The 26,973-nt window shown below is 39.8% G+C and overlaps 1 protein-coding gene across 3 annotated transcripts in view; it reads left to right on the forward strand.

Annotated features, from left to right (window-relative positions):
- The window catches only part of LOC140848960 (uncharacterized), a 72,952-nt gene that overhangs the window by 21,797 nt on the left and 24,182 nt on the right, over nucleotides 1–26,973 (forward strand). The window contains exon 2 of one of the 3 annotated variants that reach the window (XM_073234524.1): nucleotides 18,693–18,727. The exons of 1 other annotated variant lie outside the window; for it this stretch is intronic. The gene's annotated coding sequence lies outside the window, so the exon portion shown is untranslated. Of the gene's footprint in view, nucleotides 1–18,692; nucleotides 18,804–26,973 lie in introns of those variants that run through there. One more of the 3 variants, XM_073234523.1, reaches the window with a different exon arrangement.

The following is a 26,973-nucleotide window of genomic DNA, read 5'->3' on the forward strand; positions in this document are numbered from 1 at the left end:
CATTCTTCAACAAACTGGAACAAATAGTTTTAAAATTCATATGGAACCACAAAAGACCCCAAATAGCCAAAGCAATCCTGAGATGGAAGAATAAAATAGGGGGGATCTCACTTCCCAACTTCAAATTCTACTACAAAGCCACAGTAATCAAGACAATTTGGTACTGGCACAAGAACAGACCCACAGACGAGTGGAACAGAATACAGAGTCCAGATATTAACCCAAACATATATGGTCAATTAATATACGAGAAAAGAGCCATGGACACACAATGGGGAAATGACAGCCTCTTCAACAGCTGGTGTTGACAAAATTGGACAGCTACACATAAGAGAATGAAACTAGATCATTGTCTAACCCCATACACAAAAGTAAATTTGAAATGGATCAAAGACCTGAATGTAAGTCATGAAACCATAAAAAACCATAAAACTCTTAGAAAAAAACATAGGCAAAAATCTCTTGGACATAAACATGAGCAACTTCTTCATGAACGCATTTTCCCAGGCAAGGGAAAAAAAAGCAAAAATGAACATTTTTTAAACCTAGCTATGTAGGCAACCCGGACTTTTGTACTTTACATATTGGACTTAATTGTTTCTGCTTTGATCAATTTTAAAATTCATTTTGTTAGAATTTCATCTATATCAAGCTGAAAACTTCTGTACAGAAAAGTACATCATCATTACAACAGAAAGGCATCCTACAATATGGGAGAATATATTCATAAATGACAGGTCCGATAAAGGGTTGACATCCAAAATATATAAAGAGCTCATGCACCTCAACAAACAAAAAGCAAATAATCCAATAAAAAAATGGTCAGAGGAGCTGAACAGACAGTTCTCCAAAGAAGAAATTCAGATGGCCAACAGGCACATGAAAAGATGATCCACTTCACTAGTCATCAGAGATATGCAAATTAAAACCACAATGAGATATCACCTCACACCAGTAAGGATTGCCACCATCCAAAAGACAAACAACAAATGTTGGCAAGGTTGTGGAGAAAGGGGAACCCTCCTACACTGCTGGTAGGAATGTAATTTAGTTCATCCATTGTAGAAAGCAGTATGGAGGTTCCTCAAAAAGCTCAAAATAGAAATACCATTTGACCCAGGAATTCCACTCCTAGGAATTTACCCTAAGAATTCAGCAGCCCAGTTTGAAAAAGACACATGCATCCCTATGTTTATCGCCGCACTATTTACAATAGCCAAGAAATGGACGCAGCCTAAATGTCCATCAGTAGATGAATGGATAAAGAAGATGTGGTACATATACACAGTGGAATATTATTCAGCCATAAGAAGAAGATCCTACCATTTGCAACAACAGGGATGGAGCTAGAGGGTATTATGCTCAGTGAAATAAGCCAGGTGGAGAAAGACAAGTATCAAATGATTTCGCTCATCTGTGGAGTATAAGAACAAAAAAAAAACTGAAGGAGCAAAACAGCAGCCAACTCATAGAACCCAAGAATGGACTAACAGTTACCAAAGGGAAAGGGACTGGGGAGGATGGGTGGGAAGTGAGGGATAAGGGGGACGGGAAGAAAGGGGGCATGTATAATGTGGGGGGTGCAAGGTGAGGGCTGTACAACACAGAGAAGACAGGTAGTGACTCCATAGCATCTTACTATGCTGATGGACAGAGACTGTAGTGGGCTATGTGGAGGGGGGGGAGTTGGTGATGGGGTAGTCTAGTAAATATAATGTTCCTCATGTAATTGTAGATTAATGATACCAAAAAAAATCAATGCTATATGTATGGTATCTCATTTAATTCTCCTAACAACCTTTAAACTAAGCATCAATAATACCAGATTTTAGAAAGCACGGCTCAGAGAAATCAAGTAATTTGTTCAAAGTCAAAAAGCTGGTGTCACCTAATGTAGGGGGGGCCATGGAGAAGGCAGTAATAGCACAGAGTAAGCAGTGACTGTGTAGCATCTTACTATGCCGATGTAGAGTGACTGTAATGGGGTATATGGTGGGGACTTGATAATAGGGAGAATGTAATAACCACAATGTTGCTCATGTGAAACCTTCATAAGATTGTATATCAATGATACCTTAAAAAAAAAAAAAACAAAGTTGGTGTCAGAGCTAGAGTTTGACCCAAATTAGTGTCTCCAAATCCAGTGCTCTTTCCATAGTACTATACTGTTGATTGAAATCAGTGTTTGTCCAGAACACAGAGATTTTTAAAAATAAAAAATGAAAACATTGTGTTCTACTGAAAGCATTTACTTTTGTATCTATCTCCCAAAGACATTTACTCAAAGGAAAACTGTAAGTGGCCCTGGGGTCAACGAGAGCCATGGATTTCTAAAGGTGAAAGGAAAATGTGAGTTCAGACAAATGGTTCCAGTCTCCCATCTGGTGCCTGAATCCCCGGTAACACTCCTCTGAGGAGCCATGTGGCCTCTGGGAAGCACCAGCAGAACAGAGCCTCTCAGGCAGCATGGTACATGTGTTTTGAGCTTTGCTTTCATCTACTTGCTAGTCCTGGTTCTATCTGGGCTTAGAGTTGGCCTCACTGTCTTAACACCATGTAGTCCTTCCCATATTTGAAGCAGCTATGAGTGTCCATTCTAAGGCTTCTTTTCTCCAAGTTGAGCATTCTTTTTTTTATAGCACACAGTATAGAACTCTATATCTGGATGTTATAAAGAATGCACTTCAGTTTGTATTCCTTTTAAAAAGAGGCATTGGAAACTGATAATTTTGCTCCACACAGAATGGAGAACTATTACCTCCCTCGTTTCAGGTACCATACTTCTCTTATGAGCACATTTGATTTTTCCAGCATCTCGCCACAGAAGTGTGAACTCCTCCTTCTCCCTCTCCTTTTCCTTCTTTACTCTTTCTCTCCTTTTTTTTTTTTTAAACACATTTTTTAAACCTAGCTATGTAGGCAACCTGGACTTTTGTACTTTACATATTGGACTTAATTGTTTCTCTTTGATCACTTTTAAAATTCATTTTGTTGGAATTGACATTTTGAGGACTTTTTACTTTGGATTTTTATTTTTTTGCATTTGATTGTCATCTCTCCCAATTTTGTAACATCCATAAATGAGATTTTAAAAATTGTTTTCTATAGTTTTAACTAAATCTTTGCTATACAAATTAAGCAGGACAGGGCCAAATACAGAGACCCTTGGGAGGTCATAGAAAATCTTTTAGTTATTCAGTTACCAATTCCCCAGTTCTTCTGTCATACCCCCATATTTCTCTATCTTGTCTGTAAGAATATCAGATGCTTCACATATGCCATCCCGTTTTACCTGGGCAAATCTCTGTATACCAGATTTTATTGTTCCTGTTTTATAGTTTAGAAAACTGAGCTTCTGTCAAGTGAAATGGCTTGTCCAGGATTACCTGTTTATTAGAATCAGAATTTGCTCCCAAGTTTCGCATCCCCTCTAATCTGCCATAGCTGTACCATTGTGAATTACTTTGCTGGACCCCAGAAATGGTGTTTTCATATCATTTTCCTGACCTACAGGAGAATACTTCTGGCTCCAAGGAGCCAAATATCTTACATGAAATGCACTCCCTTTCTCCTTCCCTCAGAGAGGCAGGGCCGAGGGGCCTCATTCCTCTCTGAGGAGAGGACTCACCCCTCACCTTCCCACAAACCTCTCTGAGAAACAAATACAAAAACAGTGTTTGAAAGGGAAGATTTCCTGGATCCCCTGAGCAACTGAACAGTAGTTGTATCCTGAAGGCCAAGAACTAGGTCCAGAAAAAACAGAGATTTTAAAAAGCTAATAAAGAGCTGGTTACCTAAACTCTTGGAAGTAAATTATCTCTCTCTCACACTCACACACACACACACACACACACACATTCATACTGTTACGCACACACTCTAGAAACCAGAATTAGAAAGCCTCCCTCAGGACATGCTATGAGGACTTCATATTTCAGAATAAATTGCCAATATAGAGTTCAAAGAGAAAAAAAACCCCAGCATAAATGACGCAGGGAACCATCCTGCTGCTTGAATCGCAACTGGTGTCCAGCTTGTTGGTGGGCAAGGAGGTGTGTCGGCATGGATGGGACTCATGGGGGACGTCAGTCAAGGGCAAGGTAAGCCACACCAAGAAAGCCTGCACTGCTGCGTTTCACGCTCGCTGAGGGACTGATTTAGTGGATCCCTAATCTTCCAGGAGTCCTTTTAACTAGTACGAAGTGATACTCCCATTACTTCATGGGAGCTTCATAATCCTCGAACATAAATAATAACAGATGGTTTGTAGCGAAGTGATGTGCTAACAATATGTATAATTTAAATAACAACAGGGACACCTAGTTATCCTCCTTCATAAAGAGAGGCAAGGTCAGTGTATGAAGCAAGACAGCAGTGAGGAAAGGGTGCTGTTGCTCTTTCCCAAGCAAATGCTGTGAACATTTCTATGTGAATAGCGGCCTTTGCTCCATGAGGGCCTTCATTCAGTACCTTTCTACCAAAGCCGAGTCACTCAAGATAAATGAGCCACCAACACAATTGATTGAGGAAAACCCCAACACACTAATTTGGTCTTTCTGGAATGCTAATATAGCACAGTGAAGAATTAGGGAATTAACTGAAACTTTTATCTTCTTATTCTGAAAAGGAACTGCTCAACTCAAAATTAACTGCTGAGGGAAATGGTTCTACATTATTTCCCATAAACCTACCTTAGGGATTGAAGGACTGTGGGCAGTGGGGAGCCCCAGACATGGAATCTGTGTCCTAAGGCATTGTTAACACAGTGCATAATTTTCAGCAACTCCCAAGTTATTTTTTCTGACATCCATTCCATGTAAAACAATGGAAACCTATTTCCATGCTTATTTGTGTTTTCCGGGAGCCCTTAAATGCCATGGTGAAGTTTAAAGGGCTAGACCCTTCTTATTCCCTCTTATTATTATTCATAATTTTCTAAAATCATCCTAATGAGCAATGCTGCCTAAAGATGAAGTTTAGGTCTGTCTATTTATTCATTTGTTCACTCATTTACTTAATAAATATTTATGAAGCACTTCTCTGCCAGGGACTAACAAGCATGAAAAGTGACTTTGATTCAGTCATCATCCTCAAGGAGCTAATAATTTAGTAGAGGAGTTAAGACATGTACACAGATAACCATAATATGAAGAACAATACAATAAATGCCTCTAAAAGGTTCAGACAAAATCCTGGGGGAGGTTCACCTTTAGTCAAAAAGAGCAGAAAAAACATTATGGAGATTATATCATTTGACTTCAGGATTAAGCAGTATAGGATCTCAACAGTTGTAACTGGAGGAAGCATTGATATAGACCCAGGAAGCAGCATAAGTAAAAGCAGGCCACATTCTGAGAAGTCCAAGTGGGCTGGTTTGGCCAAAGCAAAGGATGTATGTAGGCAAGTATGGAGAGAACAGCATTTCAGAACACATGGTGGGGATCTTAAACACTGGGATAGAGAATTACTATTTAGTTTCTTGGGCAGTGGGGAGCCATTGAAAATTCTCTAGCAGAAAAGTGACATAGTCAGATGTTTACTTTTGCAAGATTTATCTGGCAGTGGCATGTGGGGCGGATTGCAGAAGGGTGAGACAAGAGTCTGGAAGAGCAGTTGGAGAGCTACAAAGTAACTGGTAAGAAGCGGTGAGCACTTAAATTAGGGTGATAGCAGTGGAAATGCAAAGGAGGGGTTGAGCTTCAGAAACACTTGAGGCAGGCTTCATAAGATTTGGCAACAGATTGAGTGGGAGTGAGGAGAAACTCAAACATGACAGACAACTGACAAAATGATGCTCAAGAGAAACTGGGTATGTGTCCTTGTGCACTTACACTTATATGTTTGGGCGAAGGGGTGGCAGGATTAGAAGTAATCTTTCTAAAAGGCAAATCAGATCTCATTGCTTCTCTGCTTAATAATATCCAAATGGCCTTCCACTGCATTTAGAATGAAACCTCAACTCCTTCCCACGGCCTAGCTTAAGTGCTACATGATCTGGCCCCTGGTCTGCTCTGACCGCATCTCTTAGCACTCTCCTCTGCTTCAGTTTCAGCCACAGTCTTACCTATCAGTCCCTCAAATGCAGCAAACTCATTTCTGCCTCAGGGCCTTTGCATTTACTGTATCCTCTGCTCACAACCTCTGCCCTCAAATCCTTAAATGACTGGCCTGTTCTTATCATTCAGGTCTCAGCTTAAATGCTCATCCTCAGAGAGGCCTTTCCTAACCAGTCCAGTACTAACCCTTTGTCCACAGCCACTCTTTATCACATCATCCTGTTTTTTATTTTTCACAGAACTAACCATAATCTGAAATGATCTTGTTTAGTTTATTCCCCTCTACCAAAAGTGAGCTCTAAGAATGTGTCTTGTTCACAGCTGTACCCCGATTATTAGAAACAATCCTAGCACACACAACATGCTTCATAAATGGTCACAGAATTAATTAATTAATTAATGAGTTCTATTTAGGGGAATGTTGGTTTTCTATATAGGTGTCACCTTCAGGCAGAAATGGGCAAAAAAGGATTTTGATATGTGGGATTAGAGCTCAAGAAAAGGCAGGTTTGACATCTGTCTTATAGGAGACGAAAAGTCAGAAGTATTATAGCTCCTGGGCTTTTTGACCAAAGGTGTCAGTTTTCTTTTGCCTCAAATCACTGAGCCTAAATTTACAGTCTCTAACTTAACCTATTGTGTCCAAGTGAGTGTCTTTTGTCCTCCAGAGATTGTCCCCTTGGTAGACTTTAGCAAAATGCTGCCTTGTCCGACATAGGTTTTGGAATTCCTGATTTAGAATTGCCTGCATAATCTGCAGTGCCTTAATAATTCTGTAAAATATTAGTAACAAGTGTTCACCAAGCACTTGTGTCCGGCACTGTACTAAGTGTTTTCACGTATTATCTCATTGAATCCACCTCCAAACCTTGTAAAGTAGGTTAGAAGATCCCTCAACTTTGTGGTTGAGGAAACTGAGACTCAGAAACATTAAATCCCATGGCCAGTGTCCGATCTGAGGCTCAAATTCAGTGTGAGTGCTGCTGGCGCACATGATGGCTTTGCAGCGCCCTCTGTGATGAGGTGAGTGTGTGGGGAGAGGCTTGTGGGGAGGGGGTGGGAAAGCCTCTCTTCCTCTGAAAGTGAATGTGACTTTTGGAAACAGTAGTTGCTGTAGAACAGTGTCCTATTTGTGCCACTTGATATGTGTGTGATCTCAGTCTAGTAACTTTCTCAAAAATAAAATGCTGCTGAGATTGCTCCTCACAGAATTATTCTATCAACTATAATCTGTGAAACACCTGGCATGTGGTGGGACTTAATTGTTCACTTCTTCCCTTTTCTCATAAGAGACACAACTAAAATCTTGATTCTTTCAGGGTTTGATGATCTACTTGGTGGATTATTGAGTCCCTTGCTTTTCCCTGTCCTGCCTATTCTTAATCATATTCAGGATTCTATTTCTTGTTTCCTCTCCCATAATGAAGTTAGGCAGGAAGAAGGATTGGAGGTGGTACTGCCTGTGAAAGGAATGGGAGAAGTGAAGTCTGAAGGGCTTGTTCAGATTACTGGCTCATCACTGTTTGAAGTCTGTGACCTCGGGCAGGCATTGAGTCTCAATTTCCTCATCTGTAACATGAGATAGTATTACTTCTTGTACATCACAGGGTTGTGAATATAGCCATGGTAGAACTTTGGAGAGCGTAAACTTATAAATAAATTGCAAGGTACTATTATTATTACACAATGAGTCCATCCTTCTTTTCAGAAGGTGTAAAACAATAATAGCGCTGGTTGTAAATTGCCTAAATTAAGCTCACGCCTTCCTTTATTCTCCAATTGAAACAATTCTCAAACCACTCCCTTTTTCTTTTATCTTTATATTCAGGTCTGGCTTAAATGAAGTTGATATCTGCTCTGTCCAATATAGTAGCCAGTATTCACATGAGACCATTTACATTTAAGTTAATAAAAATCAAATTTAAAAAATTCAGTTCTTTAGTCACGCTAGCTTCACTTCAAGAACTCAGTAGCCACATATAGCTAACGGCCACCTTATTGGACAGTGCAGACAGAGAACGTTTCTGTCTTTGCAGAAAGTTCTATTGCACAGCACTTCCTGCATTTTGTTTACCATGCCTTCTCATATCCCTGGAGCCACGATAAAACCAAGCTAGTTGTCCTTCAGAGGAGGAAGTTGAGACCCAATATACTTGCCAAGGACTGAATGATAGAATATCAAGAATCCAAAAAATATTACCCATTGCCTATTCCAACTTCCTAATTTTACACATGAGAAAATTTGAGCTCAAAGAGGTGATATCACTTGCTTGAGCCCACACAACTCTTCAATGGATTTCCACTGCTCTTTTTACAGTGTAATGGAGAACACATGAGTAATAGAGTAGGCCTATACTCCTCTTGCAGGGCTGCTAACCCCATCCATCTCAGTAGACAGTATGCCTAAAACAGAATTTATAAGTTGCTTGCTATTGTCATTCGGCATCCTTCTCCTGCCTGGCCAAGTGGTGCTGCCTAGCCCTCACTATGTCACAGTGAGGATATGCTGGAAGCTGGAGAGCATACCATATCACGGCTGCCTCTGGTAAGTTACAGATGCCCCAGAAGGCTGGCTGCCTGGAGAGCCACAGTACTCCACCATTCAGAATTTGAATAAATTCCCCAGACCAGCTCAGATTCCCTAAGATTGGCCTTACTTCCTCTTTACATTCATTTAAATCATGAGATATTGGGTCTTTAAGCAAACTGCTAGGGGATTTAAATAGGGTTGTTGTTCCCCGGAGTTATATGCAATATGCTTGTAAAACACAAAACAGCTCTTGGTACGTAGTAGATGCCTAGCAGATGTTTAATTCCCTTCTCTACAGCTCTGCCCACTTCCGCTCACCAGGTGCCAGCCCTTTCCTAGATAACCAGCACACTGGCAATCCTCAAGTTACTAGAACCCAGCACTACTGTTTTTTAAAATTCTTACCTGTTTGATTAATCTTCACTGATAGCCTACAGTCAAGGGCCCAGTATATTAACAGTTTGTGGAGGTATGCATGGAGGGGGCACATATTTTTCAAACTTATCATCAAGGCAAAGGATCTGGTTGGTATAAACAGGATACATTTGAAGTAGGAAGGATGCCAGAAAGTTTGCACTGTGTGGTTGCTCTATCTTTCCATGCATATGTGTGGACTGAGCAAATGTGTGGTCCATTCTTCAGGTGAAATGGCTATTAGGGTTTTACTTGGAAAGGAGTTAGTTGGGTACTTGAGAACAAAGTATATGTATAGGCAAAGGTGTGTCCTGGTTTTGTGGAGCCTGAAGCTTATTCACTTTGGGGGGCCCCCTGAAGAAGAGAATATTCAAAATTACTTAGGTATAAGACCTTGGAAGGAGGCTGTGAAAGTGAGGGGCCCTGAAGCTAAAGCTTCACTGGCTTTTCTCTTGGTGTGTAGGTTGTGGCCTAACTGGGGGTGTTTCTTTATGCTTAAGACAACAAACATGGGAGATATAGGGGGTGTGCTAAGTGGGAGCTAACCATAGGAAGATTTTGGATATGTGAGCTAATTGCATTGAGCAACTTTTATTAACTAATCTTTTATGAAAGCTAGTAAAAAAGGTTGAATCAGACCCTGTGGGAAACAGAGTCATGGTTAGGAAGCCTAAGGGGGAGACTGGAACCTCTTCCAACAGGGAAAGGGAGTTCCACTCCAGTACTAACATTGTCTGCAGTTTTACATGACTCAATGAAGTGATATTGTGTACTTTTTGTCCTCTCTCGTTTTCTCAAAAAAGCAGCCTCTTCCCAACCTTCCCTCTCTTGACATATACACATGCACAATTCCAAAAAGCAGATTTTACAAACCTATTGGCTTTGACAGTGATTTCTTAAATTCATAGACTGTAGAGAAGGTGGGAAATCAAGCTAAGTTTTTCAGAAGAGATTTTTTTAACTCCTTAACCTGATACTCTTAGAATAGCAATATCATCAGGAAGTTTAGGAAAAGAATTCTACTCTAGCCTGCTTTTCAAGTCATAGATAACTTATTTTCAAAATATTCAAATTGAGCTGATGTTGCACATATACTTAGAGTATGTCTAAGGGAAATTTAGGCGGGAAAAACAAAATGGAATCTAGTCATTTATTTTATTTTATTTTTAGTGGTTTATTTTTACTGAAGTATGGTTGATATGCAATACTATATTAATTTCAAGTATACAATATAGTGATTCAATCATTATGTACATTATTAAATCCTCACCCCAACTAGTGTAGTCAGTATCTGTCAACATAGAAAGATGTTACAGAACTATTGACTATAGTCTCAATGCTGTACTTTCATCCCCATCCAGTTATTTATTTTTGAATCAAATAAAAGCAAGGAGAGAATATTTCATTTTAAAAAACCAGATATGCTCAACAATTAATGGTACAAAAATCAACTTTTTAAAGCACCAAACTTGGCATGTAACTGCCCCTTAGTAGGGAATAATGCCTAAATCTCTTGAATTAAAATATTCAAGGAAATAATGAGACTATAACAAGTGAAAGCAAGTAGTGTTTCTGCATAATGAAGCCTAAATCCGCCCTTGGTCTAAGACCTCCACCCCCACTCCACTCTCAGGAGCCAATTCTCCTTTCTCCTAATGCAAAAATCCCCTTATCTACTTTGAGGGTAGCACTGCTAGTGACCCAGCAGGTCTGACTGCCTTTGTGTTCAACTGCTGGCTATCTATTTCAAATTTTATGTTCCATTTCAGCTCTAATAATCACACTTTCAAATGGCTTACATACTGCTCTGCAACTCACTTGCACACAAAAAACACTAGCAAACCCCTTATACTCTCCCTGACAAAGTCTGCAGTCTCCTTTCTCAGGGAAGCCCTTGCTTACCAAGCTTTAGATATGCTAATGATTCTACCTACCTTTGTAGCCAATGCCTTATCTTTTTTGATGTCTGGGCTGCCTTCTCATCCCAGGAAAGTTCTAATCATGTTTCTTCTCCCAGTAGAGCTCTGTCGTAGGGTTGAAGTGCTTTAGGGCAAAACTGGTCAAATGATCTCATAAGAGATGTAGTTCCACAGCCTTGCGAGGTTTTAAAAACTCAGAGAGCAAATTCTTCCTAACAAATGCCTGGTTGACTAATACAACCTAGAAGGCTGAACTTCATGGCATCACAAAGTTTCAGAGTTGTAAGAAATCAGTGTGTACCATACAGTCCAACTTGTAACTTAATGCTTAAATCTCTTCTCTCATTAAATTTCATACCTGAGCAATGCTGACCCAGAGAGATTGTTGGGGGAAAAAAAAGTAAAAACAAACCAGTTTCTTAGTCATTTCTCTTGGATCCAAACAGAACAAAATGAATAGTTTGTGATTTCTATTACCATCTGAACCTTTTACTTTTTTTCCAAATATAGAAAGGGATCAGATGAAATCAGAGGGCAAATTGAAGAGCACTATTAACAATCTTCTCCTACTTCCCTCTTTCCTACAGATCTTCCTAAAATCATAGTGTCTGAAATAATTAGACCTGAGGATATTTTTTAAGAAATGTCACCTTCTGCCTAGGCACAGAGCAGAGGCATTCCAAGAGTAGGTGCATTTCTTTGTGTGTATTGTTATATGTGCTTACATTTTCCCTGTGGCTTTTTTGTATGTTGTCCTGTTTCTCCCACCATTCTCATTCATTCATTTATTTATTCAGTCATTCCTTGAGTATCTACCACTGTATCAGGTGCTAAGAATCCCTAGAAATCATAAAATTAATGTCTTCCCTTCAGGGAGTATACTGTGCCATGTTGTGATGAATAAACAGTCCAATATAAAGTGGCAAAAATTATTAAAAGAAGCTTAGAGGACCACCAGGCACCTGGGGGAATAAAAGGAAGGAAAAAACCCTTAGACTGAACTTCACAGGTCTAGAGGAGCCTGCTGGGTGAACAAATGGGGAAGGGAGGCAAGTGGAAGAAGGGCACCCAGTAAGAGTGAACAGAATGTGCAAGGTCATGAAGCCATTCAAGAACCAAGTCTTCTTAGTTAATAATTATTTTCTTGAAAAGGACTTTTTTTTTTCTTTGACAGAGTAGGACATGAGTCAGGAGCCAGAAGAGGAATGATCTTGTCTCATGATGAGGATTTGAACTTTACCCTGTAAGATCATTCTGACAGTACTTTGGAATAGGGCAAGAATACAGCTAGGTATTAACTAGCAGGCTATTACAGCGAAACAAAAAGGTGGTGAGGGCCATTGGCAGTGAGAAAGTGGAGGAAGGGGTGTTATTTAAAACATTTTGGAGGTAGAATCTACAAGACAATACGAGGGTCAAGTAGAAAACACCTAGGATGACTCTGGGTCATCTTAGACTCCTAGGTATTAGTGGTACCACTTTCTGAATGGAAAAAAGAAAAGGTTAAAAAGGAGAATCGTCCATAGTGGATCAATGCTGTTCATGGTGCATCTGAAGACTCTGTGGGACATCCAGATGGTGATGCCCAATGACTGAAAAAACTAGAACTCAGTTCATTTCAGCTGTCTAATGTTTATTGTATACTTTCATACGCCAATTATTGTATTCAATAGGTTGCTAGGCTAGGTATATTGGTTTGAGAGTCATCTGTTTATCAGTGGCAGTTGAAGCTATGGAAAATCACCCAGGAAGAGCATATCAGATGAGAAGAGGAGTCTTGGGATGGAACTCCGGGGATCCCCAATACTTAATGAAAAGGCAGAAGAAAGCTGAGAAGTGAGAGTCACGAGAAGTAGAAAGGTGGTGCCACAGAAGCCATGTCGGGGAGAGAGCTGTTAGAGGCATCTAGGAGCCAACAGTGAAAATCCCACAAAGAGCTAAGCAGGATGTAGGCTGCCAAGTGCCATCTGCATTTGACAATTTGAAGCCATTTGTGACAGAGGCAAAAGCAATTTCTTTGAGTGGAGCAGGTGGGGGCTCTGCATGGTCTCCTTAGGGGTGGGGATCATGTTTTCAAGTTCTTTTATATTTAAGCTCTACCTTTTGCTCCTCTTCCTCATTCTCTCCCTTTGCCCAACCCTCCCTGCTCTCCCTAATACAGCATTGGTGACTGATTGGTCTCCTGAATTCCAGACATATTTTCAACTATCCATGAACACTTCAACCTGGATCTTCCATGGGTACCTTGAGCAAAACGAAACATACTCACTTTCATCTAAAAAGCCTGAATCTCCTCCTATATTCCCTTTCCTGCTTAAATAATACTACCTTTCATCCAGTCCCCTAAGCTAGAAACCTGGGCTCACTGAGTTATTTCTCTCCCTTACCTTCTACATCCAAATAGTCATAAGGCACTATTGCCTCTACCTTAAAAAGTTCTCCCAATTCAGCACTTTCTTTCTCCATCTAGCATTGTGTACATACTTTTAGGATTTATTTCATCTCATAATTTTGTGAATATGTATGTCTCCTCCTCTAAATCCTCAGATCCTTGAGAATAAGGTTGTTCCTTTACTGAAATTTCATTACCCCACCCCAGTGCCTGGTACCTGGCTGATGCCCAGCATATATTTGTTGAATGAATGAATGAACAAGAAAGATCTTTTCGTATTTGACATATGCTTTACCACCAAGAAGCTAGGCATATGGCCTGTGGTTTCTGCCCTTTCTGCTCTCTGATCTGCCCACCAATCTATCTCCTTCATTTTAGCTCTAGTTCGGTGACATGTGACCTTTGCCTGAAGATCAGATGCATTAAACCAACAGTGATGAATTTGCCCCTCTCTACCCCTCCAATGAAGGAAAATATTTCTCAGATAAGACAAGTGGTGGATAATCTAGTCTTCAGTGGTTAGAAAGATGTGGGCAATTACTAGAAAGTCATTACTCCTTCATGGTAGGGATACTGTCTTCCCAAAGCTACCTAATATGCGGCCTAGAATAGGAACCCAGTAAGTGCCAGTTGAACAAATGAATAAATGAATGAGCAAAAGCTTGAATTCAGAGAAATGTCAATCAGACTCCCAAGTTTTCTACCATCAGAGAAGATTAGCTTTAAAGACTTTATAGGAAAACCCATTTTTAAAGTTGGGCCTCATGGGGAGGTTCTTACTAGGGAGGTTCTAGCCCTTCAGCCCCCAAATGCTATCATATTCTTCTTAAAAGGTACTTGACATAACAGCAGATAGCACTCTCAAGGCAGGCACAGTCCTTAAAGGGGCTGCTGGATGGACTTAAACAGTTGTGAAGAAATTGGCTCCATTTGGGGCTTATCCTGGCCAAATGGAGTAAAAGAACAGAGAGAACGCAGACTCCCTGGCATCTCTGCCTCAGGCAACTTCCTGTTCCTCTGTCCTTGCAGGAGTCAGTCCTGGGTGCTCAGAGTCCCATACTCACTGGGTCATTTCTCTGATGCCTTTAAATGGGAGGCCTTGATTTTTGGCAACTTCATTGACTTTTTGCCTCGACAGCAACAAATGTAAAATGTTTGCTTTTCTTTTGCCTCAAATGAGGAAAACTGGCATATTTTCTCAGGCAAATATCCCAATGTGCTATCTTCAGAGGGGTGCAGCTGTGTGAACATGGGCGCACATCATATCAGCATTCTGGGCCACAATTTTCTCATTGTCAAATGAAGGGGTTGATTGACTTACCCAAACGCTCCCTCAGACCTGCTGTGACCTGGAGGTTTGGGATATTTCCGCCCCCACTCTAGCTACAGAGACCCTCATCTCTCTGTTTGGCATGCCCTAGTAGCCCAAGAAGCTGAGTCATCTCATCTGTATGAAGGAAACAAAAATGGCACATTGAAACTCTGTATTCACACAAAAGACAAAATGAGAATTAGGAGAATGGCACAACGATTCCTCTTATAAAATGTCCCTTCATTTGCCAAAACATTTATTTATTCATTAATATGTTTCTTCATTTTTCATCCTCTTAAATCAGTCACCTGTTATGTTTTTAAGGCTCGTGCTAAGAGGCAGGTTCCTGCTTTCTTTCAGGATTCCTTTAAAGTGTATTCTTCTAATATGCCAAACTGGGGTTCCCTGTGACCAAGTGCCTTTCCCTGAGTAACCTCATTGCTAGGGATGCCCGTGCTCTCTGCAATGGAAAGGAACCAATCCTTGTGACCAGTGCAAAATGAGGAAGGAATCATTAGGTCCCATAGGTCTTCATCCATATAAGTCCACTCGCAGCAAAGTGAGAGAAGGAGGCCAGGAATACCATATGTGCATTATCTACGGTTAAGGCGGAAAGCTCTTGAGCCGTCCTGCCAGACAAGCAGCCAGAACCGATCTCCAGTAAGGACCAGGCAGGTACTTGGTCTCAGACCACATGCCTGTGCCTCTCCCTTCCACCAGGTTGTACACCCCTGAGGACGCAGTGGGTCCCAAACATTCCTAGGCATGTCCCATGATGATTAGAGACAATCTGTGGGCAGGAGGTAATAACTATTAGATGGTGTTTGCAGTTGTGGCCTTCCTTATCTTCTGTGGTCCTCCCAACTCTGAGGTGGGTAGGATTGCTCTTATTATCCCCATTGTACATTGGAAGAAAGTGAGGCTGCTCACTTTGAGACCTGAGGTTTCCAATTCCAAATCTACTGTTCCTTCTTTCTTGTGCTTTCTGATCAACCATCAATGATGCTCCTACGCTACAGACAAGGGACCAACTTGGCACCACCCCTGGGCAGTATATTTCAGGCAGAGGCAAGAGTGGTTTAGTGTTTTTCAAACTCCAAAGGATTTGCTGCAGAGGAGAGCCTCTTTTCCATTAAAGCCAAGCCCCTGTTGGGAGGAGCTCACTGAGCTGAGCATTTGGGCCGGTACCACCAGCCCCTCCCCAGGGTGATGTTGAGGTGTCTGGGTTCTTCCTCAACAGGTGAAAAACCACCCTCTTTCCTGCCTTCTGCTCTGATTTTCCTCCAAAGAGAGGTCCTGAGGTGATGGGAATTAGGCCCAGGGACTGCTTTCACCACAGGGCAAGGCTGTGGGCAGCCTTCTGGACAGAGGAGTCAAAGAGCAGCTGAGGGCCACTTCCTGAGGACATGCCCCAGGAGCACACACCAAAGGGGAGGGAAGATGCATTTTCTCCAACCCCCACATGCCTGAAGAGGTGCATGAGCCACCCTGGCTTTGCACCAGACTACTGCACTGGAACCCAGCACTCTGTTCATTTGCTCCACATACATTTATGGGACATCTGCTATATGCTAGGCCCTGTTCTGGGTACTTGAGATGAAAAATCATACAAAACAATTCCATCCTCCTGGAACTTACATGCTAGTGAGGTATAGACTGAGGCCAGGTTTAGCACAGGCTTTTCTGCAGAGGCTCCTAAGAGTCTGGTGACCAATGTGTTTCCATTCCAACCTCTTCCGGCATCAGTAGAAATCACTCTGGGATAGACTGCAGCTCAGGTAGCTGTCTGGACCTGAGCTAACCACAGGTGACCAGCCAATATTGCATTTTGATCCCCTCAACACCTCTTTAGAAGAAAAGATCCATGAGTTGAAGGTTTCAATCTTCTGTAATATGTAAGAACACAGGTTTGGGCTTTGTTTATTGGTTTTTGTTTCCTCTTGATAGAATGGGATAATCTAGCAGAAAATATTGGTGTGTATATGTGTGCCCACATATTTGTGGAGTATTCTAGTAGACTCTGAGGATAGATAGAACAAGAGAGTCCCCAGAACTTTTTTCTTAGGGAAAAATGAGGCCTAAGTGCTAGAGCCCAGAGAATATGGTGTAAGTGAGGATTTTCCCCAAACTGGAAGTTAGTTTCATTGTTGTGAAAAGAGTTTAAAGATGTAATTCTGATCAGGACAAATGTTTGTCATAATGTAGGAATTCTAAGGCAGTTAGTCTAATGGATATAAGTTGGTTGCAGTATTTGTGTTATGGGGGAAGGAGCATCTTATCTCCTAGACCAGAGCATATATTAGACATTCAATAAAGACTTCTTAATTGATGAGGATTGCTGGCTAAGAAAAAGGTGAGAGGTTCACTCTGTAAGACAACCATAGACCCTCAGAGCCAAAAGGGACCTTGGAGATGTCTTCCCAGTTCCTTCAGTCACAGATAGAATGGGGGAAAGATATTCAGTGTGACAGTGGTTAAGCAGACAGGCTCTGGAGTGAGACCTGTGTTCAGTTACTGACCTTGTCATTTAATAGTAGTGAGGGATTTGGGTGTTTTTGGGGTTTCTTTGAAAATTACTTATTTACTTAGGTCTCAGTTTCTTCAGCTCTAAAATGGGGAGTATTGCTATAAAGGTTAGGTCAGAAAATTTCTGTAAGACAGTCCACACAGTGCCTGGCTCAGTGCATGCAGTGAATGCCGTTATTTTCCAGGAAAAAGAAGTGACTTGCTCAAGTCACACAGCTAGTTAGAGAGAAATCTGAAAAGAACTGGGTTTCCTAATTCCCTACCATGTGCTTTTTCCACTACCACTGCACTATGCCAGACAAGAGGAGCAAGACAAGGAAGTGAGTGTGGTGTCTTGAAATTTAAAAAATTCCTATTACTTATTGAGGACTATTATGTGCCAAGCACTGTCCTGCATTCCACATATGCTATCTTTTTAATCCTCACAGAAACACTACATGGCATTATTAGTATCCCCATGCTAAAGATGGAAAACCAAAGCTTAGGTGGAATAAATAACTAAAACCCGAATCTGTCTAACCAACCGTCAAACCCAGGCCTATCTCTGTGCCCTGAAGACTATGGCAAGAATACAGAGATCTAGTAAATGTAAGTGCAAGGCCAAAGGACCTCTGAACACGGCTGTTGGTGGATCACTCTTCACTGTTGTCGCTGCTCCCAGTGGCTTGCCCCTTCCCGAGACTGAGCTTGTCATTTGTAGAAGGACACAGTATGACTTGAGTGGACAGTGTTTTTCTAGTATTACTTTCACTGCATAGGAGGACCTGTGTAGACAAATGAAGATCCTACGGCCATCTGGGACCAGAATTCCAGAGGAACAATCTATCTGTGCACCCTGATGGCAGGGGATGGTGTTTTATTTTCAGAGTGAAGTGCCAAATAGTCCAGGAATGATAAAATCACCCTAGTTTTCCTTATGAACTCCTAGAAGTCATCTTTGTTGGTATAAATGAGATCATTTAGCCTAATTAGTTCCAAGCTTAATTAGCAGTAATTATCCCAACATGGGAGTAATATCCAAGCAGGAAGTGCCGAGTCCTCTATTAGATAGATCTCTAATTGGTGTTACAATATTGTAATTAAAGCGTGTTTGTACGCCTCTGCTGCAGCACACGATTTGTTTCATGTCTGATTAAACAGGGAGACCCAGCAGACTTTGAGGGGGCCAGGGCCTTAGATATGACTCATAGGACATGTTAACCCTGTGGCAAAAAGGATCTGGGGACCTGTCTCTGTGGTCATAATGAGCATGCAGCCCTGAACCACGGGCATTCCTGCTGAGAGGGTGTGTACTTGGTCTACTCATCCCTTGCACTCTTGTGTAGCATGTGCAACAGAACATACCTATTTGGCTGAAGGTCATTTTTTTAAGTGTTCTGCTTTTGAGGGATGCCTCCCAGAGGAGACTATACAAAAGAACAAATAATAGCTACCATTTTGAGCATTTACTATGGGTCAGATGCTACACTAAATGCTTTAAAAGTCAAAATTCATTATATCTTCAGAGACAACCTCTGAGATAGCTATTATCCCTGTTTTACAGACAAGGACCTGAAGATGAGGGACTTGCTTCACCAGGTCAGTTCCAAGGTCATCCCTTCAGGTTTCACTGAATGTCACTCCTCCAGAAGTCCGCCTCTGGCCCTTATGCCAGGTTAGCTCCCCCTGCCATTTTCCCCTCACACACTGTATTATAATTTTATTGTCCATCTTCTCTGCCAAATGATAAACTCTTTGCTGCCTTGTTCACTGCTCTATGCTCAAGCCCCAGCACTTAGTAAAGTGCCCCAGTGTGGCAGGTGTTTAGCAAATAAGAGCTAAATGAATTGTAAGAAGTCACCCAACTAATACATTGGTTGATTTAAGCCCGGGTCTGTGTGTGTCTGTAGTCTGTGTGTTTTCCATTGTGTCATGCCTCTTTTTGTAGTTTTTAAAATTCTGAAGTTAAGTTTTTAGGTAGTACAAGTACAATGAATATGTATTTTGGGGAGGGATTGGGGAACAGATTTTCTTCCCTCTCATTTCAAAATGCTGTATTGGAATTTTGCAATAGATCCCTTAACCATTTACCATATTTCTCTATTTACTGCTTTAATCTTATGTTACTGTTTAGAGATTTTTGCTCATACTCATATAATCTGATTGAATAAGCCCGAGAAAATTAGATTAAGCCAGATAGAATTGATGTGCTTTTATATATCATTGGTTTCTGCAAATTCTTAAAAAATTGTAACTAGCCACTCTCAGAATCCATTTCAGTGATTCCCAGCTATGGTTTTGGCACACCCCAATAATATCTAGTTATTCTGAACAGTGACACAAAATTCTTAGGAATTTATTTTTCAAATTAACTTTCATGGAGGTTTAAAAGAAAATGGAACGTGATACTTGGTGGAAGACAAGAAGGCAGGCTAGATCAGAATGGAGTCAATGTCTTTAAAACTTGGGAAATCAACTGCTATTTAATCTTGGTCACTGATGAAACATATTTAGGGATTAAGAAGCTTAACAAAAATATTTGTGGAATAATGAATAAATATTAAAAAGTTTTAACATTTTTAAAATGAGATGACACATAAAAAATAAACTTCACAGAAAGGTATAAATGAAAAGGTCTTCTCCTACTTGGTCTTGTCCCTCAGCCACTTAAGAGATAACTAGTTTTGCATATATCTTTATGGATATACTCTATGCATATGCAAATATACATTTTAGAAGATACTATATCTTGCTAAAACACCAGAATAACCCTGAATCATAAAGGTGAATTAGCTCACTTCTTTGTCTAGGCAAAGACAGGAAGTAAGAACAAGAAATTTAATACATAGAAACTAAAAGCACAAAGGTCTGTAAATCTATTTCCTTACAAAACTATTACTAAATGCTTTGTCTTATACTGAAATTCAAAATATGGTTCTAATGAATGAGAAGTGCTGCTTGACTTACGACAATAATGACATCATCAAGTGTGAGTTCTGATCTTCCCAGGTCTTTCTGTTCTGACTAACTCTTAGGATGATGTTTCTGTACAACTGTATGTTTATTTAATACTAGCATAATGAGGCAGCGGTGATAGGTTCCCATCACTGTCAGCAACTTACCTTCCTGCTGGTCTCTGTCACTGGAGGAGTTAGGAGAGAAAGGGAGGATGAATTCATGCAAATCTAGTACCATCAAAAAGACAAAAGTCTATTTATATAAAGGACATAAAGGACATCATCATTACATTATTTTGTGTAGACAGGGCTTGATGCAGTGCATATCTTGGATGACTATTTTAGTGCAATAGTAATCCACAAAGCTTCCTGCAGTTATTACACTAACATTTGAGGATTTGGGGGGCTTTTTAATAGGCAGAAATGATCTAACCATGACATTAAAATAATTGGATTTGCACTTATACAAGTAACAGATAAACCAGGTTAAAATGTTGCAGTATGAGCATCTTATGATACCCAAGAAACTCACTAGCCAAGGTCATTATTAACTTACTATGTATTTAGAATTTATTGAGGCCTGTACATGTTGGGCCATGTAGACAACCTAGTTCTCTGGGAACTGAAAGTCTTTTAAGTTATATGTCATTTCATTTTGTTAATAAAAGATTCACCTATAGTCCCTATGGCTTTTCTTTTCACCAAGGGCTCACCTTGGATGGAGATAGACTCTGATGCTTCTTTAATAAGTGGAAAGTTCTCGTAACTCTGAGCAGTGTGATTCTCTTCTGAAACATGCCTTTAGCAAACAAAAAGACTGATGCAGTGGAATGTGCTGGAAACATCATCTTGTACCACAGTAAACTTTTGTCTTTAATTTAAATATTCTGTTCCATTATGTCTATAAAAGCACTTGTACTTTATGTCCCAATTTTTAATTTGGGGCTCAACCTTTTTTGCTTCCTTAGTGAAAGGGTAAGTTTTTACTTTGTTTCTCTCCACCTTGATCTTTCTTTTTTGTAATGAGCTGTTGGGCCAGTTGACCTCTAAGGTCCCTTTTGTCTTGGGCATTTTACCTATATGACATTGGGAACAATGCTTCCAAAGGTTTTCTACCAACTGTCTTTTTTTTTTGTTGGGTTTTAAAAAAATATCTTCATGATATCAAGCTCTGAATGAATATGACAATCAATATGACAAATCAAGATATTGTGTTTGTAAGAACAAACTTCAAATATTTTGGAAATATAAGTTGTTTCTCTTTTACCCAGCTTAAATTTAGAGAGCCTTCCCCCTCTGTGAAACCTCAATACAATTTGAGTTCTCCCTTTAAAGGTATATCCGAGCGTGGTTCCTGGCCAGCTTTTCTTTGCTATCACAATATTCCCAGGGATCTGCCTTTCTCTTCCTGATTGCTAATAACTGTGTGATTTACTTTGGTTCTTCCCCTTTTGCCATTAATAAATTTAGCTAGTACTGCTATCTTTTAAGGCAGGGACCATGTGATATTAATCTTATTGAGCCTCCTCTCTATGCCAAGTACTTTGTACATATTAGGCACTCAGAAAATGGTGGTGAATTAAACTGAATTTCTGACAATTCCTACCCATCACATATTTCAGACCTTACTCCAAGAAACGTCTCAACTGTGTTTGATGGTAAAACTTGCTTTACCCTGCTTCTTCTTAAAATCTGGTTTTAGAAGTATTTCAGCCACAGATGCCACAAACCTGGAAGTAAGATTTTAAACCTGGCTCTGCTGCTTGTTACCAGATGACCCTGGACAAATTTTTTGACCCTTCTATGCCTTATATGGCACATCTTGACTGGTATGACAATTGCTTAGAGAATGTTGGGGAAAGTCTCCTTTTTGGCTTATTAGAATTAGATGAAGTTCAGACTTTGCATTCCCCTAATTTGCATTCCATAATACTTCTGTACACATGGTTTGTATCAATATTAACTTGTGTAGTTATTTGTTCTAGTTACTCCTTTTGAAGTATAAGAGAAGGGTACCCAGATTTGGAGTTAGGAAACTTGGCTTTTGTCTCTGCTAATTTACTAGTTGAGTGACCAAGGACAGGCATTCAACCTCCCTAGGTTTTAAAATTCTTTAAGCTAAAAGATGGAGGAAGGGAAATAGAAAGGATGAATCAAATGATTCTAGCCTCAGATTTCTGACTTTTGGCATATTAGTTCCCTAACAAGATTATAAACTTCACAAAGGTGAAGAATTTCATCTTTCTACAATATGTAATAGAGAAAGTGCTTGACACAGATGGTGCTTAACAAATTCTTCCTTAGAAAATGAGTGCTATTCTACCCCTTCTGGCAAGAAAGTTAAACCCAAGAGTGCCCCTCTCATATCATAGCCCATGATCTGAAGGGGCCAATGGATTCACTCTGGGAAGTGCTATTCTGGACTCAGACATGAGTAGCTAAGACCAGCACACAGTGTTAGTCATGAAGTTAAGGGGTACACCTACCAGCTTTGTCTTTTTAAGCAAATGTGTTTATGGTTTGTGCTGCTTTCCTCAGTAAGATCATTTCCTTACAAGTAATGAGAGCTGTGTCTGATATGGTTGAAATCCCGTCCCTCGGCCGGGATGTAGAACTCACGTGATGCTGAGTGGGGCCCATTATCCCAACAGCACTCACAGGAATGCTAAGTTTGGCAAATATTAACTTGGGAACCACAGCAGCAGTTAGGAGACAGCAGTCTGCCCACCTTCCTGAACCTACCATTTTTGGAGTATTTTCTGATTTTCTTTTCCTTGGCTTGAGCACTGCATTTATTTCCCCTTTTATTCATTCTTCTTTCCCCTTTCTTAAAAACAAAAGACATTCTATTACTTCCATTTGTTTCCAGCTGGAAACCCTGATGTTCTCATTCATTTCAGAGCAGAAAGCTTTTCCTCTTTTGCCTAAGTGATAATATACAGTACGTTTATTCATCCTCTCTGCCTCAAGCCACAGGCCTGGGCATTGGAAGAACTGTGGATCTTTGAGAGGTCTCTGGGAACAGACTTTTAGGCAGGCAGTTATGGATAGAATAGATGGGTTGTGAGAGCAGCTCCAAATCATTCCTGTGTGCTGGAGAAGCTTTCCTTGGAGGAAGAGAAGCATGTGATATTTTTCCATATGGCAGAGAAGGGAGTGACATATTAGGTGGGAGAGGCTAACACACATCTGAATGTATGTAAAGAAAAGACATCACTGAAAGGGAGGAGTTGTGGTTTAGGTTAAAACCACAAAGGAAATGAAGAACGTTACCACCTTCCTCTTTGTGGGCAGATGATTCTCCTTTGGCTCATCTCATGGGCTCAGTGAGCCTGGATCTTCCTATAGAAATATGTTTATTGCTCCTACCCTTGTAAAAATGCACCACACCCAGTGGTTTGTGGTCTTAAAGAATTTAGACTTGATTTTTAAAGCATAAATATGCCACAAAGTACCCCTATTTCCAGACCTGTTGTCCAAACATGCTTCCTTTATCTTAAATAGAAAAGCAAGGAATTAAAGCTGTCTGGGAAATGAAGGAAAGGAAAACTTTTCCTAAGTTACCTAAGCAATTTCCTGGCTTTAATTCTCCTGTTTTCTTGGAAGAGACCTTCTGACTCGACTCAACTGTGACTTAGCAAAGAAAATTATTAGTAGTTGTGTTCTCCTATTAACAACCATTTTATTTAGGACTTACTCTGCACCAGGTACTTTCCTTATATTACTTCTGAACTTCCAAAAGTTCTGAGAGATGAGGTTTTGTATTCGAATCTTTATAGGTAAGAAAACTGAAGCTAAGAAAAATCAACTCATACTATGATCCTGAACCTTGAACTCAAGTGTGCTTGATGGAACTCAAGTGTGTTTGATGGTAAAGCTTGCTTTACCCTGCTTCTCCTTAAAATCTGGTTTTAGAAGTATTTCAGCCATGGATGCCACAAACCTGGAAGTAAGATTTTAAAACTGGCTCTGCCCCATGTTATCCAGATGACCCTGGACAGTTTGACCCTTCTATGCCTTATATGGCACATATGATAATTCCTCAAAGAATGTTGGGAAAAGTCCCCTTATTGGCTTCTTATTAGAATTAGATGAAGTAACCAGTATAAAGGCATAGCCTATCAGGCAACATACTGTAAACTCCCCACAGGATGGTCATACACTAATTGTGTATAGTTCAGATTCTAGAACACACTGTGAAATGTTGAAATTTGTTTGAGGGAACCTTCCATTTCCTTAAACTGCCCTAACTCCTTTCACTTTCTCTTTCTGGCAAAAGATGCATCCAGGTGTAAATGTCTTTATTAACATTTGGAGGAGAGAAGCTATACCTCTCTTCAACAATAAAACAAAAGAAGCAAGCCCTAGTTTTAAATTTCTGTCCTTTTAATACTTGAGACAACTGTTGTTTTCTCATTTATTGTTTTGGGAAGGTGGAGGTGTTGGGAAGGCAGGAGAAAGAAGCCACCGGAGTGTCCCCGAAGCCACACTATGCACACAGACCTAAGGCAGTCCTTTAATCTCATGCGTCTTTTTCTGTATATACTCAGTGTAGGGTCAGTCATAGATTCCAGGTCTCAGCTGCTTTTGATCATTTTTTTTCCTCCTATGTTGATTTTGCATGAATTTTAAACCCTGGCGACTTTCAGTTGCTTGGATCTGTTTTTCATTGCAGATTTTGTCAAGATTTTACATTGAGGTTGCACTGGAAAGGCTTTTCTTTTTCTTTATTTGTGTTCTGTATGAACTTCAGATTCTGGATTTTCTTTCTGGTTTATTTTATTTTAAATATAATATTAGTATATTTTCCTAATTGCAAAAGTAGTAACTTTTCATTATAGAGAATTAGAACAAAAGAATAAAGAAAAATAATCACCCATAAAGCCAGCATCCAGGGCACTATTCACATTTTAATGAGTTTCCTTCAGTCTCTCCTCTAAGTATATGTTTCTGTCTATAGGAGTTGTATGTACATATGCTTTGCAAAATTAGAATATACACATTTTGTAACCTGCTTTTTTCACATGATTTTATATCATAAGCATTTTTTGCATGTCCTATATTTTTGTGAAAGATTCATGGCTGCATAATATTTCACCATATAAATGTACCAGGGTGGATTTAACCATTCCTATTCTGCTAGATATTTGGATGTTTTTTTTGTATAAATTCTTGAGTTTCCGCAGTTCCTTCTTCCTTACAAATAATTCCTAGACAGGGAATTAGTAGGACCATTAAGGACAAGAGTACTTTTTAATTTAAAAATGTATTTGTACCTGATTATTTTAATACTGACAAGCCTGTGTTTGGCCTTTTTAAAGGTATATTGATACACAGTGCCAAACTGATTTCTGGAAATATTGCTCTGGACAGGGCAAACTATGACCCAAAAGGGCCATATCTGTTCCATGGCTTGTTTTTGTATAGCCCGTGTGTTAAGAGTGGGTTTTACATGTTTAAATGGTTGGGAAGAAAATCAAAAGAATTTATGACACATTAAAATTATATGGAATTTGTATTTCAGTTTCCATAAATAATGTATCTTTGGAACGGTCATATTCTTTCATTTACATATTGTCTATGGCTGCTTTCACCCTACAATGGCAGAGCTGAGTAGCTGCAACAGAAATTGTATGGCTCACAAACTCAAAAATATTTACTGTCTGCCCTTTACAGAATAGTTTGCTGACCTCTTTTACTACGTAATCCTACAAGGTGCATATGAGAGTGCTCATTTGGCCACATACCGAACGTTGGAATTTTCTATTGAACAAGTCAATAAATATTTGCAAGTGTTTACTATGTATCAAGCCTTCACAGAAAATGTAATTTACTTATGATTTCTTTGATTACTAGTTAGAATGAATGTTTTTATAAGTTCAAGTAATTTTCTTCTCTTTTTTGTGTGCCTGTGCAGTCTTAAATTTCAACTCAGGCATTTATGTTTTTCATATTGCTTTGTATGAGCTCATTACATACTACGAATACTAACTTCTTTTCAGTCACATTTGTTGAAGTCCTGTTTTTTGGAAATATTTTGTTTCCATTAGCTTGTTAGCTTTTTAGTTTTTTTTTTTTTTTACATACAGCATTTTACATTTTTATGTAGTCAAATCTATCAAATTACTTTTTTTCCTCTGATTTTATTCTAAGAATATCTTTCCGTCTCCAAGGTTAAATATTCATCTATATTTTCTTCTAGTTTTTTTGCTTTTTCTAAACTGCTTCACTTTTATATTAACTCTCTAATCCTCTGGAATTTTTTATTATATGAGAGGAGGATCTTAATTTTTTTCCAAAAAGAAGAACAATTATTCCAACATTATTTCTTGAATAATCTTTCCTTTCCTTACTTATCTGGGATGTCACCCTTACTAAACTCTTACATATCCTGGGATATGTTCGTGGCCCACCTTTCAGTTCTCTTTAATGGCATGTGTGTGCTTGAGGGTGTGTTTCATTGTTGATTCCTTGTGGATGTCCGCTTTGTCGTTCAGGATTAGGCCTGTACAGTATATAGATCCTGGCTGTATTTTCACATATATTTTTTTTTCTTCCTTCAGTGTACTTCACAATTGTACATTTCAGTAACATCACCCCTTCTCATGGTCAGTTTGTTAGGAATACAGTATAAGCTTATCTCCTAAAAGTACACAAATGGTAAGGAGCCTTCCTACCAAACAGGAGATAAAGCCAGGGCCAGGTCTAACACATATGTGACCTGTGAACCGCAGTACTCATTCATAACCACTCCAGGTGACAAAGGCTTCAGCATTTGTAAGCTAGGAGGTTGGAGGATTTCTGGCTGAATAGTATCAACTGGCATAAAAAGAGCAAATCTCTGGAAGGAGTCCCCAGAAGAGCTGTTATCTGATGCACAGCCCCTAA

The sequence above is a fragment of the Manis javanica genome, chromosome 4 (genome assembly GCF_040802235.1).
Source record: "Manis javanica isolate MJ-LG chromosome 4, MJ_LKY, whole genome shotgun sequence".
NCBI classification, from domain to species: domain Eukaryota; kingdom Metazoa; phylum Chordata; class Mammalia; order Pholidota; family Manidae; genus Manis; species Manis javanica.